The following is a 17,371-nucleotide window of genomic DNA, read 5'->3' on the forward strand; positions in this document are numbered from 1 at the left end:
CCAGCCACCACCTGCAGAGCAGATGTACCCATGGAGGATTTGAGAATTAACAATTTTCAGAAGAAAAAGACATCATTACTCCATTTTATAGAATATGAGAGAGATGAACAGTATAAAAAGGCTTGTTAAAAATGAGAGTATAATGCCAGGTTTAAATTTTGGAAGATCTTCAATGTCCTGTCCCTTTTCAATCTATTTTGCTGATCTTCTGCCTTATTTAGTTCATGATTATTGTTCTTTTAATGCTTCAACTTTAAAACAAAATTACACTGGCGTCTGACTGGTCTCACCCAGTAAATGACACATGTAACTCCCTTTCCTTTCATAGCATTTATTAATAAAAAAGGGAGAGAGGCATATCACACACAAGGTGTAGGTTTAGTTTGTGAGGATACTCAAATCACAGAACTCAGTTTGAACCTTGCTGGTGAAAGCTTGTGTGTGGTCACTCATTCTCAAAATGAAAGAGAATTTATTCCAGACAGGATGGTGTGTCCAACCTGACCAGCAGACCACACCACATCGAGGAGTGAGTGACCCACACTAACATATTAACCTGAGCTGGCAGCTAAGGTGCTGCACACCCAGCATGGCCTTACGGCTGGGCCACATTCCTTGGCTTCAGGACAACCTCAGCCACCCCACCAGAGCCTGTGGGCAGCACCCATTCAGTACCAGCAATTACATCACCTGCACAACCTTGCCTTTATCAGAAAGCACAGGAAGAAGTGCTCACCTGAATATCCTCTGTGTCTTATTTTCTTGTCAGAAAAGTATATCATAGGTCATATGCATAGAAAGAAGGAGCCTTTGTCCATGAAGGGGGATACAGAGTGCCATGGGAATATCCATCTGGGGTCTCTCTGGTGCTGAAAGAATGCTGTGTGCTCAGAATCTGAAGGGAATTTAGTCACCATCTATAATCCTTTTTTTATGATGTCTTATTAAAGAACTATTTTATTAAGTCATTTGTTATCAGTCATTTCTTCAGAAAGAGCACTGCTCAGTCTCTTTCTCAGCTCATGGACTCTGCTGCTGGTGAAGAATAGATTTAAATATGAGTTTGCATTTATTTAAGTAAAATTATAAATGAATGCATAACTTCAGTTTCAACTTTTGCCAGGAAGTCTTTAACTCAAAGTTTACCTCTAAATCTAGCACCTGAGTGTACCTTTCACCACCCTATTTTTTTTTTTTTTTTAATCTCATGAAAGTAACCCCTAGCTACCTTCCTAAAAAGGTACAGCTTTAAAAAGATGAAGCACAAAACATTGTCACTGAAAATTCTTGGGGCACATACATCAGTCAGGAAGCTGCTGCTCAATAACAGAGGAACTCCGTGGGCTTGGAAAGATCCCTCAAGCCCTTCATGCTTGGTTTGCTCCTCCAAATACAAACTTCTTCCAATTACAAACTTCTTCAAAGACAACATCGCCTAGAGGCGACAGCCAGGCACTGAGTAATTAAAGAACAAAACCCGAGGAACAAAGCTTTAATTTAAAGAGTGCGTGGAAGCTCCACATTTCCCTCTGCCAATGTGCCCAGGAGCAGGGCATGCCTTCAGTAAGACAGGACCTTCACTTTAAAAATGTGCCATCAGGTCTATTAGGGAAAGCATCAATAATTAAAGTTAATGCCTGGAAACTGGCATCAGCTACGGGCACGATGACTCAAGCTCTTGGAGATCCATTCATTACATTCAACTACAAAAGCTAGAAGTTATAAAAAATGCATGAATAAATTCTTTAAGTATTAACACGCTACTTCTTTAAATGTTTGCTCTGACCCAGGTGGCGCTGCTCTAACTTTTTCTGCAGCTTCTTTTCACTTAAATGACCTTAGATTATTGTAGCTGTCTCTCAGGATTAAACAAATTACTCTCTTTAAAATATATTATTGAAGGATCCTATTTAGTAAGAAATAGAAAATGGTGTCTGGCATCTTCTCCTCCAACTCATTATAAAATGTTAGATTTCACAGCAAAATTTATAACCTTAAATTTAAGCCTTTTGGGATAGATAATGCCATTTGCTAAATTCCCTTATGGACTTGGCAAAATTAAGTAAAAACAAGCTAAATACTACAGACGAGATCCTTGTTTTGTATTTCTAAAACTCACCACGGTAAAGCAGTAGACACAGTGCCACAGTAAGACTTTGGGTCAGAGGTGGTAGCAGTCAAATGTCTTCCACATTAAATCAACAGCAATAACAACTAAAAACAACTTTGTGGAAGTTTGAGCATTTCTGATATGGCAGAGTGAAAACTTTTTGTTCTGCAGTTTTTGGGTTTACGTTTCTAGGTGGCATTCCTTTCCTGTTTTGATTAAGTTTGCTTTTAGGGTGGTATTTCAAGATTCCTCGTTGATGGGTTAATTTTGGCATTTTTTTCATCCCTGGTAGGGCTTGGCTGAAGTTTCTAAATTCACAGATTCACAGAGTGTTTTCCACTTCTTTCTGCACTTGAATTTTTCTTTTCAGGGCAAGAGGTGTCAGCAGCATTTTCTAGATGAAAGAAGAGCCAGATGTTCAAAAGAGAGTTTGAACCTTTCTGTTTCTGGCTCTGCAGCCAAATATCCAGAAGTAGCAAGCTACCCAGCATTCTTTTTCAAAAAGGTTATCTAAAAAGAATCCAAAATTCCAAAGGGATTTGGATAGGCTCAGAATGCCTTTACAGATGAGATTAAAAATAGGAGAGTTACAAATTCAATGCTTGTAGTACTTTTGTAAAACAGAATTACATTTTAACTCAGCATGATAACTTTGCTTTACTGGACCTCATAAGACATCTGAATTTTTTTCACTGAACTCCTGATGAATTCACATCAGCAATCTACACATCTGAATAATAAACTCTTGGAACATTTGCTGCAGCAACTAACTGTTTATTAAATCTAATTATTCTGCATACTTCATTTGTTTGAAAACAATGAAAATATAAGCCAAATAAAATTACAGATAATAGGCATTTAGCATTAAAAACAGACACTATCTGACCTTCACATGACTAACTATAGGAAAAAGCCTATACTAGGCCCATAATTTCTTTAAAGAACATTTGGAGTTGAAAGTGGATTACGACATATCCTATTTTTACTTCAAATGCAGTTTATATAGTTTATATGTGGTTTGAAATCCTTTTAATTGACTCTCCTGCACTCTTAGAGACTGCTTTGTCCAGGAGTAAAAGGGCTGCCTTTGGGAGTGGGTGGGTCTGTCAGGATTTAGGGACCAGTACTTTGGTACCTAGAATCATGAAAGATACAGCATTTCTGGGTTTTGGCCCAGAGGCCAGAAAATTATCACATTATCATAATGTGGTCAGTATCACAACTCCAAGAACAAATTAGCTGCCCATCCTGTCTGTTTTATCTTATCTCTTATGAAAAAATATCCAATTAAAGTGGTTCTAAAAACCTTTCTATGATCAAGTTCCTATGCTCCACTGTCTTTATAAAGAGTTTTTGAGTACTAATGGAAATCTTGCTCTACATTTTGTTTTGTTCATTATAGAGATGACATGACAATTTCATCACCCTAGCCTCTGTAGAAAGATTCTATACACACTGATAGTTTTATTTAGTCCGTGGAGGAAAAATGACGAGAAGGTGAAGCAAATTTTCTCCTCAACAATTTGATTTTCTAAATCTCTGACGATAGTTTTGTGGACTTTAGGCGCTTCTCTTTCCTGTGGATCTCAAAATAGATAGTGTGCTTCAGGCACCAGTAATCTCCAGGAATGTCTTCAGGATCTGAGTATCACAACAGTGGAAAGGATGTTCCTGCGGTGCTTATGGTAGAAAATGAGCCAGCAATGTGTCCTTGCTGCAGAAAAGGAAGTGGTGTCCTAGGCTGTGCTAGAGAAAGCATTGCCTGGGTAATTCCTTGGGTGCTGGGGAGGCTGCCTGTGCACTCTGTCCAGTACTGGGATGCTCAGGACAAAAGAGATATGAACATACTGGAGAGGGTCCAATGAAGGACCATGAAGATGATTAAGAGACTGGAGCACTTCTTCTATTAGAAAAAGACTATTTAGCTCATGAAGAGAAAGCTAAGGGGCATCATATCAACACATATAAATGTCTGAAAGGAGGCTGCAAAGAGGACAGAGCCAGGCTCCTTTCAGGGTGCCCAGCGACAGGACCAGGGGCAGTGGACACAAACTGAGTGCAAGACTACCCCTCTGAACATCAGGAAACACTTTTTTACTGTGAGGGTGAGCAAGCACTGGAATGGGTTTCCCAGAGATGTTGTGGAGTTTCCATCCCTGTAGTCGCTCAGAAGCTGTCTGGGCACAGCTTGGGTAGCAGGCTCTCGGTGGCTGCGATTGAGCAGGAGGTCACAAGGTGACTTCCAGAGGTGCCCCCCATCCCAAACCGTTCTGTGATTCTGTGATAACAATCTTGATATGCTTCATGGGGACTTACTATAAAAGAAACCAAATTTGATCTTTGCCTGAATATGACAAAATCTTCATTGCAATTTGCATCAGCTGTTACTGGACCGTGCTGACCACTATGCAGCAATATTGCAAAAGGGGGAGTTTACAGCAGATGCTGCTGCTTTGAGATCTCTTTAATATATCTGCTGACTGTAATTGCCATTGCTAAAGTGCTGAAGAAGCTTGTCCATGCTTTAAATTTCTTCTACGTCAGTTTATTCATGCAAGAGGTGAAAACCTCCATACCGTACCTCCAAATCCCAAGAGCTGAGCAAGCTTTTAAACTCTTTTTCTATATTCCATTACCTAGTTCACCTTAAGTAGACAAATTCTTACAGAGTTTAAACTTCAATCTCTTTCCCCATAAACAAAGAACCACAAGCCCTTGCTGACTCTATGACATTAATAATGCATAGAGATGTAGATGGACATCTACCATGTGAGCGGAAGACATTCTCTCAGTTTTAGAGGGCATTTCCCCATCAAAACATGCATAATGAAATTCATAAGGAGCAAAGAAAAACAGAAGAAACATTTCTCTAAAATGGCTAGACTATGAGCTGTGGATATATTAAATACCTGTAAATGCAACAAAAAAGTTATTGTAAAAAGTTACATTTTTCTCAAGGCCACTTTAACTTTTAAAATGTATCTGTCATCATAAAGAGAGTTGCAAAGAAGCTAGAGGGTTTAGCAGATGGTCGCTCTATGCATGACACTAAGCACAAATGCATTTTAGTGGCTGGGTGGTAGCAGATGAGGAGATGGATTTTCCTGCTGGATATATCAAGTGAACAACAGAGATCTGCAGGCACAAAATCATACCTGTCTTCCATGTATACAGACCTAGTTTGTCCTTTGTGGACAGTGATTTACACTACTATGTGGGTCAATACCTGGCTTTTGAGCTATTAGGAGGCTTTCAAATCAACCAAAGCAGCTTCCCTCTGGAAGCTGCAGTATTGCAAGACTGGTGAAAGACTGAGGTTGCCTGGAGGAGAAGATGAGCCACTAGGCATTTTCAGTCTTGACTGTGATGCATTAATTGAGACTAGACCTATTTAATCTGCAAAGGAAAGCTATGCAAGCCCTGTCTTCTGGATTAGCTTCTCCTTTACTACCTGGTTTTCCAAGGTGTATGAGATGCTTCTTTCAATACACTAAGATTCTGGCATTCAGCTCATAGAATCAGGAAAGTTATCTGTCTTGGGTAAACAGTCATTACTAACGGGTGAATTATTAAAAGTATGATCTTTTTGTCTCAGGACACATGATGGTCTCCCACACTCATTCCTATCTCATGATGAAATGGGATGATTCCAATCCTCCGCTCCTCTGAGCATCTCTGTCTAAAACAGCCGTTTCAAATCTAAAATCAATCCAAAAACTTTGATTCTTAGAGCAAAATACAAAAAAAACTTCATCTGGTTTAGTAACTATGATACTCTCCAAAATTAAAATGAACATCTTTTTGGTTAAAAAAAACCAAACCAAGAGGGGGAAGGAAAAATATATTTTGATTGTTCTGTGCCTCGTGGGCTCCACTGATCTCTTTTTCTTCAAGCTCTTCCAATTCCTGGATGCAGCTTGCTCTTCAGGTTCCTCAGGGATGTGGTCACATCACCAAGCCTTACAGAGTTCCAGAAGTGTTTGGACAATGTTCTCAGGCACATGGTGTGACTCCTGGGGTATCCTGTGCAGGGTCAGGAGTTGGACTCAATGATCCTGATGGGTCCCTTCCAACTCAGGATATTCTATGATTCTTTCTTCATTCCTCTCTACAGTATTTACATGTGAAAAATATAATTTCTTTAGCAGCATATTCTGCAGCACAGGAGATTATTTTAAATCATGTACTACTCTCACAGTTTTTTGAAGAACAAGAAATTAGTTTTGAATATTTCGGTTTTTAATATTTTTTTAATTTATTTTATTTTAAATTTTTAAAATAATTTTTTAAATTATTTTTTTTAAATCCACAAAACCATGACCATCATGAACCAATACACTTTGCTAAAACATAGAACAAACAGTGTTGCCATTGACATTCTCAGATTGAGTTACATTATTGTAGAGTAGTTTGAGCATTATTCAAAGCCTGACTTATCTCTGAGAATATTAAATATTGACTTTTATTCGCTTAGCATTGACAAAAGAGTCTGATTAAAAATACTTGACCTTTCATAGCCATCTAGAACCATTATTTTATTCCATTAAATAACTCTGTGAAGTCTCTCCTTGCTTTCCTGTGTATGTCATTAAACACACCAATGACCAAAAAGCACTTTTGGGCTATCACTGAAGACCACAAAGTATCCTACAGATACACTGCAGTGTTCTAATAGTGTCAATAAGTTCCCCCATTTCTCCATTTTCAGTGGAGATAAATCAGGTTTCTTACTTCTAAGTTTCCTACAGAGAACATAATCAACTCCAGGACCTGGCATGTCTTGATATAAAACCTACTGCTTTCATTAGAACAGGAATACACTGGGTAAATAGCATTTAAAAACTACTTAGAGAGAATTCTGACCTCAGGGACTCATCATTTGAATAACAAATAGGACACTTGAAAAGGTCTTTGGTAAAAAGATTAGAAATACAGAAAAGGATCCTGGAGTGAACAACAAAAACTTTTACTTATTTGTAATCTTAAAAAGAAAAAGAAATCTTCAGACACACCTAAAATGACTTCTATATTAAATTGTAGGACAAAGTCTTTCCCAGCTTTCCATTTCTTCCTGTACAGATGTTCTTTCTGTAGATGTACAAAAGTTATTGCTGTCCAAGGGGCTTCAATGTCATCTACTCGAGTTTTCCCATTCATCAATATAAATGAAGCTATGCACACCAAAATTACCAGAATCCATTCATCAATATACATTAATGTGTGCAAAAGTTCAGATTTCACTATTTTGACACTATTAATATTATATTATTAATAAAAAATGCAGCAAGTAATTGTTAAAGCACTGACCTACCTTCTTTGCCTTTGCAAATAAAATCTTAAAGATTTTAAGGGCCTTAAAATTAATTGTTTTGAAATTTGAAAGTTCATACAAAAAATCTCCCTCTTCAGCTTTCAGAGGCAGAAGTTTGAGCTTTGAAACTTTAACTGTTTCAGAATTTTCTGAACAGTATTAAATAGCATTCACCTGCTGCATGTCTTATAATAATGGTTCCAACTTCATAGATAAAGGACACATACACAAAACCAAAAAACTAAAATGATGCTGAAATAGCATCAGCAAACAAGCATAAAAGGTTGGCAGCAAAATGTAGACATTGGAACATTTCTAAGAAAACCAAGCATAAGATTCCCTCACTGAGACTGTATTAAGGGCTGTATGGAGAGGAAGACCATGTCATGCCAGGGTCAGAACAGTCCACAAAGCCACTGATACATGCACCTCTCCTGTACAATTGCTATCAAATAACTCTAAAACACTTGATTAATAGCTTGCAGTCACATTTACTTCAGCTGTTCTCCAACATATCAATGACACTTTTACATTAATTTTCACATAAAACCTTAGCACACAGCTAAGACTAAAGATTCTAAAAGACTGGTTTTATCTTTTAACTGAGGTATTGATCTTCAAGGTCTTTCAAAGACCTAAAAAAAGGAAATAGAAAAGTAATTGGAAAAATTCACTTATGCTGTCTTGAGACATGTCAAACATGCAGACCATCCTTTCAGAAATGCTTACAAAGGTGGAAATTTTCCAGTGCAGTGGGTCCCCCAAACTACAGAGGATAGGATAGGATGGGATGGGATAGGATAGGATAGGATAGGATAGGATAGGATAGGATAGGATAGGATAGGATGGGATGCTAAGAAATCTATCGCATGGTTTGAAGGATTTTAAATCTAAATAATCATCTTTAACATTTTAAAGAGTGTTCTATGTGACACACTGCTTTTGCTATGCAATATAGCATTGATTTTGCTACAGTGGATATTTATTTCTTAACTACTTTGGACACAGCTTTATGGGGCTGTGGCTTAATTTGCAAAATATCAGAAAGATACTTGACAAGATTTTACTTCACAAGGTCAAGAGCCTGAGGTATAATTAACATTTTTTATGAGACTTTGGGTATAGCTGTATTTGAAAATACTGCCTGTTTGTAGAGTAGTGCAATGTTCTTTCCTCTAAGTTCCAATAAATTATAGCTTGGAGGTGTGTTTTACTAAATAAATACAGAAATATTTTGCTCTTCTTTGGAGTTATTTCTTAAAAAGAAATCCATTTTTTTATTACAAAAAGGGTATTTGAAACTTAAGAAATATTAAGAAATATTTGGTGGAACAGAACACTGATTATGCTGCCAATTCTGTGAACTGACATAAAAAAAACAGCCAGCTTGCAAAAATGTGGAACTGTAAGCATTAGGAAGTGGTACCTAGTTGAACAGTTACCTCCATAATGAGTGAGACAGCTGATGCTGCAGCCTCTCAAAGGAGGCAATATTTGTCAATATTTGCCAAATGCTATAGACCAAGTCTCATGCTTACAGAAAAGGTTTATCCTGTTAATGTAACTAAACAAAAACCTATTAGCTCTAAAAAGCCTGTTTATTTTGAATCCACTAAGAAATTGGAATCAAAATTTCTTTGCTCTTTATTTTACTGAAAGAAGATTACTCTATTTACATTAATGTATTAAAACTTAGAGTGCAGAAAAATATCTTATCCTTCTGTCACTGTTGTCCTGCTTAATTGTGAGAAAAAAAACTTGATAACACTGTAGAGAATGTCTTTGAACTAGTCTGAAAGTCTATAAAATCCATCCCATAATCAGATATAAATCTCCCATCTTGAATATTCATTGCCCTGGTATCAAAAAACTGTTTTCATGCATCCTTAATTATCTCATTTTGCCCTTGTTCTCTCTCTTTACCCTCTGTAGAATGTAAAATAACAGCAAAGACTCAAACCAAATTGCTGCTTCAGTGTGAGAAATAGCCACGGTTCTCCTAAAGCACTGGTATATTTTATTACTCTAGTATTTATGTCTAATAATATATACTGAAGGGCCAAATTTCCCCAGAGTATACACACTGCCAGTGCTCAATACTGTCATCTGCCCTTCTTTCATGCCACAGCAAAGGCTGCCAAGTGCAGCTCCCTCAAGATTGGGAAACTGGTATCAGATAGATGAGCACTCTCATACTCAAGGCAGGAATGACAGCTCCAAGTGAAATAGTCTGAAACATCAGAGCTATCAATAATGTTGCACACTCCAAGCAAATGCTCTTTCTCCTTCTAAATTATATTTGCATAAATACAATGGTTATGTATATGGGGCAGCAGCATTACTGGATTAATTATTTATCAGCAGAAATCTATTTTCCTTATCTGCCTGCAGTCTTGCTGGCTTCTTTGCTTGGAGCAAGTATTCAGTGAATACTTAAGCTTTTCAAAATCTGTGTTATGGAACAAGGGGAATATGCAAACCTTGGGCCCTGCAAATATGTGGGTTGCATCCCAGTTTCCCCACAGACATTAAACATATTTTAATTATAAAAGTTTCTGCAGTAGTGACAGGGAAGTATCTGAGAAATAAATTTTTGGTTTCTTCAGAAAAAGTCCTGAGGTACATCTTACTCTATAAAACAGATTCTTTACAAAATACAGTATATACAGGTTGTGAAATATTTTATACTTGATATTTGAATGCTGTCTACTACACAAATAAAAACCAACCAACAGCTACTCCTGAGTTTCAGCTTTTATACAGTAGCTGATTTTTTACTTGCTCTGTCCACTACAGAGTCTGTGTCTGACAGGTGTTGAACTTTATATATATATACATATACATATGTATATGTGTGTATATATATATATGCAGGGTCAAGCAGATGGGCAGACTACAGCAAAGTTGGAAGTTGGGGATGGGTAAAACAAGGAATAAATCTCCTTGAGTAGACAACATTTGACAACATTTTGTGTCTGACATTGAATACAAAATGGGTAGAAACTATATTATTTCACAGGATAAAAAGTAACTTGTGAAACAGCCAAACACAGAAGAGGAACCATGTGCTTTGCAGAGATGAGTCATGGTTGTGCATGTTTTAAACTGTCACAAAAAGCAGATAGTCCTATGGTCACATTCTCCACTTGAAGGAGTGTACCCAGGCTTCTGAGACATTCCTCTGAAGAGAACTAGAAATAAAGAGACTGACATAGCCAAGGCTGGTATGGGGTAAATGGAAAGTCCTCCCATGAACCCATGAAAATAGAGGAAAAACAAAAGGAAACAAATGGTTAGTTGTCACTTAAAAAAAACCCCTTACTTTAGGGTCTTTCAGTGACCATTTAAACTGTCCAATATATTGACAAGCAAACCAGAAAAAAAGGTAGTAAATAATTAGGTAACACAATTTCTTGAGAATATGAACTTCTCCAGGCTGGCCAAATCTAGAGCTGACAGTGAGTGACAAAGGGCTGGCATTTTGATGGGCTGCTACCTTCAGCTGAGAAGTACTGTCCAACAATAGAACAAGCAGATGTAGAATGATTAATCAGAGATATAAGGAGACTGCAAAAAGGTTACAATCTTTCAGTTTGCACATTAAATAACCAAGGTGAAGGATATAGTATAAGCTACAAAATCACAAACCATTTGAAAACAGAAAAAACCCTCCACTTCTTCTTAGAACACAAGCATGAGGAAATGTCCAAAGATATTTTCAGATAGCAGGTTTAAAATTTAAAAAAGGAAACTCACTGCCAAAGGATGCTAAGGAGGACAAAAGTATAAATGATTTAAAAATTAAGTTAGATAATTTCATAGAAGATAGGTCTACTGGTGGTTACTAAACATAGCAGACTGAACACAATCTCAGGGTTAGAATGTCCCTAAGGCATTGATTACCAGGATCCAACTGATTTTAGGAAAGACCACTTGCATGGGCCCAGCTTGGATTCTTTCTGTATCGATACTCCACTTTCTTTACTGCTACTCCAGAGTCAAGGCAGGATATTGAGAAGCGGGGAAAACTCTCCTTTTGGCTTAATATCACTCCTTTTATCTTCTTGATATCGGAACTACTTTATCTTCTTGGTATCAGAGCTACTCTTCCTGTGTACTCTTACTGTGGAAAATAAATAGACAACAAGGTTAACCAGGTTATCTGTAAAATAATCACTGGTTTTGAGTAACAGAGCTCTTCCAACATGAGACAGCCTAAATTGAACATTGCCCAGGGCACTCCTGTCAGTGTATCTAGTAAAAAGAAAAGCAGTACAAAAAGTTATTATTTGAATGAAAGAAAAATACTTCAAAACATATTTATATGCATTTTGTTTTAAAAGAGAACAGTTAATCCAGTGGGATTATTCATTTGCTTCAAGGGTAAGCAGCTGGAGAGGAGCAAAGCAAAGCAATGAAAAACTAAATGCATCAAGGAAAACAGTGGCATACATGTTGCTATGTGTACCTTATTTAAAAAGTACATTTATAATTTAAACCATCATCATCATCTGCAACATTCTAGCCCAGAAAACATTTTTACAAAAGGCAATTGCACAAAAGGCACAGGCACATGCAATCATGATTGCTACACATCCAATTTCCCCACCTCTTGATTAATGTTATTGATAGACATTCAAAATGCCACACAAGAGAGAGCACACCCAGACCAGTATGTGCTTCAGCAGGGGTCCATGCTCCATCAGGGCACTCACTCCAGAAGAAACTGAAAGTGGGGTGATGTGGATCCTCTGGTGTCCAATAAGACATTAATTATGACCAACACTTCTTCTGTGGTCAGGGATTCACAGCAGCCCTCACCAGCTTTGTCTGATGTCCAAGCAGAGAGGAGGTCCCCCACAGCCATAATGCTGCTGCAAAATCAACCATCCAGTAGGCAGAAATTCTTTGGAAACCAGGTTTAATTAGTTGCAGAATAAATTAATTATTTAATTACTTCAGTAAAAGGGCTTGATTGTGAAATGTTATGATGTTTGGCAGACATAATGAAAATTCATTAACCTGTTGCAATATGCGTGAATCATTGGGTGGGAGGATGGATATATTTGATACTTTTATTCAGTATTGTTTCCAGGCTATTGAAAAAATTTACGAAAATATGAAAACAAAATCAACAGTCTCTAGCTTGGATCCACTAAACAGTGCAATGGAGTGAATCTTATCATTATGCAATATTCTCTAGTTCTAACTCAAATTTCATACAATAAAAAGTTATGAAGCACCCCGTAGTTTTATTTTATTGATCTTACACCAACATGTAATTCTGGTTTTTATTTTCAATTCTGGAGTGAAATATAAGAATTGAATGAAGACCAATAAAAAAAAACCATAATGAATCCAAGTTTTCAACTCCAAATTTTAATGAGTTCTCAAGTCACAAAAAGCAGAAGTTTGGGCTGGACGCCTACTCTGTTTTTCAAATACCCTGCATCAAATCTTCCGTGGTTTATGCACCCAGAGAGTTCCAAGAACACCTGCCAGGTAAAGCAAAAGAGGGTTAGAAATCTTTAAGTGCTGCAGTTTGGTATGCAAGAAATTAGGCTTTATGACCACTACAGAAGTTGTGTCTCTGATTAGGAGCAGACCAGATCAATGAGCTAGATCAAGTTGATCTATGAGAATGCAAATGATCTACTAGTCCTGTGAATCCAGAATGATCTATTTCTCTGCTATGAGAAAGGCAAATGATCTACTAGTCCTGTGAATCCAGAATTATCTATTTCTCTGCTATGAGAAAGGCAAATGATCTACTAGTCCTGTGAATCCAGAATGATCTATTTCTCTGCTATGAGAAAGGCAAATGATCTACTAGTCCTGTGAATCCAGAATGATCTATTTCTCTGCTATGAGAATGCAAATGATCTACTAGTCCTGTGAATCCAGAATGATCTATTTCTCTGCTATGAGAAAGGCAAATGATCTACTAGTCCTGTGAATACTTCCATCTTCGAGTAGTTTCTTCCATGTGCAGGACTCCATTAAGTGGACGATGCAGAATGGCCATTTGTCTTCATTTCAACACTCCAGGAAGAGAAAGCTAGAATCTTGTTTAAAGTCAGATTACACAATTTGCAAATGTTCATACATTTGCATTAACGTCATTCCATCTGCATCAATGATCCTTGTACTGAGCTCTGTACTTTATAATTGACCAGTTGACCTCTTTGATGATGGCAGCCACCTCTGAAAGCATTCAGAGTCCACCATTCTCTTATCAGTGTATTTCCCACAACGAATTAAATTTACTCTCAACATTTTTGTATTTTATTTTTTCTCTTAATGTATTTGACGTTAACATTTCTGAGTAACTGAGCGGATAAGAACTTATAAAGATCTATATAGAATAAAACATATTTTAAGCCACACAACTGTCAACTATGCGCTCATGGCCTAAATACAATATCCATACAAATTACGCAGTTGTATAGATTCCCGACTTTATGAATTTTTAAAAAATGGATTAGATATCCATCAGAAGTTTATGGTGTTTTAAGAGTGCTTTGCATCACGTTGATGTATTGATTTAAAATATAAATCCACATTAATCTGAAGTAATTGACTATCTACATTAATAATAATGTTCAATTTTCATGAGGGAAGAGAATGGTTCTTGTGCCAAGACAAATTAAATTTATTACTTGCAACTACAGAGATAGAGATGAAAATCATTACTAAAAAGTATAGAGAGGCTTTTGACAGAATATCTGTTAAAGTTGTTCTGGGTAACTCTGGAAGAAAAAATCCATTTATTAAAAAATTTACAAGAAAATGAGAACATAAAAGGGCACTTTGATTTGTGTAACAACCTAATTTACTTCTAATGTATTATCAAGATACTTCTCGACTTCTTGATCAATGTAACTCTCTACTATGTGTTCTCCTCTGTATTTTTTGCAAAATATGCCACAGCTGTCAAAATCCTGAGCTAAAATTTCAAAAGCTTTCAGCTGTCAGAAGATTAATGGTCATTTGTATTCATAGAAACTCACAGGATTTGTTTTACCTTTTTTTTCCTTTTTTTTTTCTTTATTCTTATCTTTATGGTTTTAGCTCCACAAAGAAAACTGTATGATATTGACTGGGTTATATTTGAATAACAGAATAACAGAGTGCTGAATCCATGATGCCAGGATTGCATGAATTAAATGTGGCTGCAATTAATCAAAGTGCTTTTAGGAGCTCTGCTGAACTGGAACTGAAAGTCTTATTACTTAAGTTAATTTGCTTACAGCCCTAATTTTTAGTTCAGATATGTGTAAAATTCAACATGTGTAAATTCTTCATAGAAGCATTGGATACTTCATACTTTTGTGTTATGTTTCAAAATATGCTTTCAAACTCCATCCATAAAACAGCAACTGGTTACTATTATATGAAGGACATGTGTCTATTTTCTGTTGAAAGGAAAATTTTGGATGGGATGTTGGCATGCTGTTGGACCATTTATCCCAATGACACTCATAATTACATTTTTAAAATGATAAAGCAGCATGAAGTCAATATAAACTTGAAGAATTTGAGCATCAGTTAAATAAATTCTTTTACCTCCTTTCTTCCAAGAAAAGAGTACAGTACTGCTTTTTAAAACCAAGTAATTACATCATACCATAAGAGACACCAGCCATATTTGGGTTTTATTTTCTTTACCAGAACGGATGAAATCTTGACTCATTGTCTGTTTGAGCACCCAAATATCCTGGCATTGGTACAGGACTCTTTTAATGGGCTCCCCAAAACATTCAGGAGAAAAGCAACTCTGCAAGAACATTTTAACCAGCTGATGGCTTCTACTTCATCTATTTCTATGCTTCTATTTTAAAACTGAGTGTCTCAAGCTGTTGCTTACTGAATAGCATTTCTGCATGAAACCCTGCTATCTCTGCTGCTTCAAAGAGTTTTCAGGATAACACAGTTAGGTTTATGTTTGCACAGAGATCTAAGTTTATTGGCATAGCTACAAAAACATGGGAATAACTAGCCATAATTAGGAGTCAGATCCTCTATAAATGCCAGTGGGGAAAGAGACTTGAGAAAAAATCATTAGTAAATCACAGGGGAAAAAATCATGATCGTTCAGAATTAGTTTTCTGAAGTCAGTTTTGGAAACTGCTCTGTACAGCTAGGTCACTGTGGAATGTCATTCGTAATTTCTAGTTTACATTTCAAAATATCATCTGTGATGTTATAAAGTGGTCTGGAGACTCAAAGCTGTGAAGAATGTTTACAGATAATAAACTGTTAATAGAGAAAACTACCTGGCTGAAACCTCAAGGCAGAAATAGCAGCTATTGGGAAGTAAAGCCTATTATAAATTATATTTTTCAGTCTATAGGGATTCTTTGCAGCTCTGAGAAATTATTCTTCATATTGCATTTTCCTCCGCATTAGTTCATGACTTTGTCAAACAAGGAACAATGGGAAAGATGCTTCCAGCAAACACTACTTTGTAAGGTGTGCCAGGAACTGAGAGAAAGCTCAAATATACATCTTCTGGAAGGCTTCAACATACAGACCACCCTGAAGTCCCACCTAAACACAGCAGCTATTCTACTGTGTCTGACTACTCTGACACCCACCAGAATCAAAGACAATTTTGCTATTGACTTAATGCACTTTGGATCAAGCCTCAAATAATCACACTGCATGCATATCCTAATGTCCAATGGTAGATCCAAAGAAGTAGAGGGACCCATCACAAGTACTATTTCTAAAGCTGGTGAATAGATTTTTACCATAGCACTGTGACTGAGAAACAATGAAGATTAAAGAGATGCATCCTTTTCTGATCTGCTGCTACATCTGTTAAAGTTAATATCCTAGGTACGGTAAAAAAAACTGTATTTGGACATGGGAAAAAAATGCAAGGGAAAAACAGGGGGGGAAAAGGTACAGAAGTAATTAATATTTAGCAGAAGGGTCTAAGACACTTCCCTGGGTGACTGCCTCTCCCTTTGTATACCACTGTGAGGCTGGGTTAGGGGTTGTGTGGCTTTCACAATCTATAATTCATCTATTTGGACAGTTACATGTAAATCCCAGTTCAATTTGGATGTAAATTCCTTTGCTGTCCTTGTAACAATGACTTTAGTTTTTTCTGATTTATGTCTCTAAGACTCTCATTCAGAAGTGGTATTATCTGAGGTAGGGATAAGTTGTTCCCGGTCCATAGTTAGTGTATCCTTGCTGCCTGTGTGGGTTATAGCTCAACTGTTGCCTTTCAGACTGTTGGGATTTGGGCTTATACTATCACAGCTAAGGTGGATCTGAAATCTGGTATGTTGTAACAGAGGATGGGTGAATAAAGAATCAAAAGAATCAAAAGCAATAATGAATTACAAATTTTTACATTTCATGTTAAAACATTACCTATTAAAATCATCATTGCACCTTCCTACCTATATATTCAGAGGGGTTGTTTAATGCAGCATTTGAGAATACAATAAAGGATATTGCAGAAGAATATGAATATATCAAACCTCAAAACACTCTTGTGGAAACTCACAGTATGATCAAACTGTGAAAAATGAAAATCTGATTCAAGAGAGATCAGATCTAAGCACCACTTTTGCCTTAGCTCCATCACATCCAAGATGCCAGTGATGCCTCACTTGCCCTCTAGGCAGTTACTCTGATACCACCTGAATCTTTAACAATGGAAAAACTAAAAATTATTCCAGAGCTGCAAGTATTTTTCTAAAGGCATTTTTGTCTGTACTTCTGTTGCTTCAGAACTGAAAAAAAAAAAAAAATACTGAAGAATCTGAGATGCAACATGAGCTACAGGCTGGCAGAGCCAAAGTCAGCTTCCTAATGAGGAGTCTGGCACTGAGTATGAGCACTGAAACCTCCAGCCATGGCACTATTAACACTGGTGGTGATGAACTGAAGCCTGGGGTATCAGCCTTGACAGTTCTGCCAATGTCTGGCCG

Source organism: Vidua chalybeata, chromosome 4 (genome assembly GCF_026979565.1).
Source record: "Vidua chalybeata isolate OUT-0048 chromosome 4, bVidCha1 merged haplotype, whole genome shotgun sequence".
Classification (NCBI taxonomy): domain Eukaryota; kingdom Metazoa; phylum Chordata; class Aves; order Passeriformes; family Viduidae; genus Vidua; species Vidua chalybeata.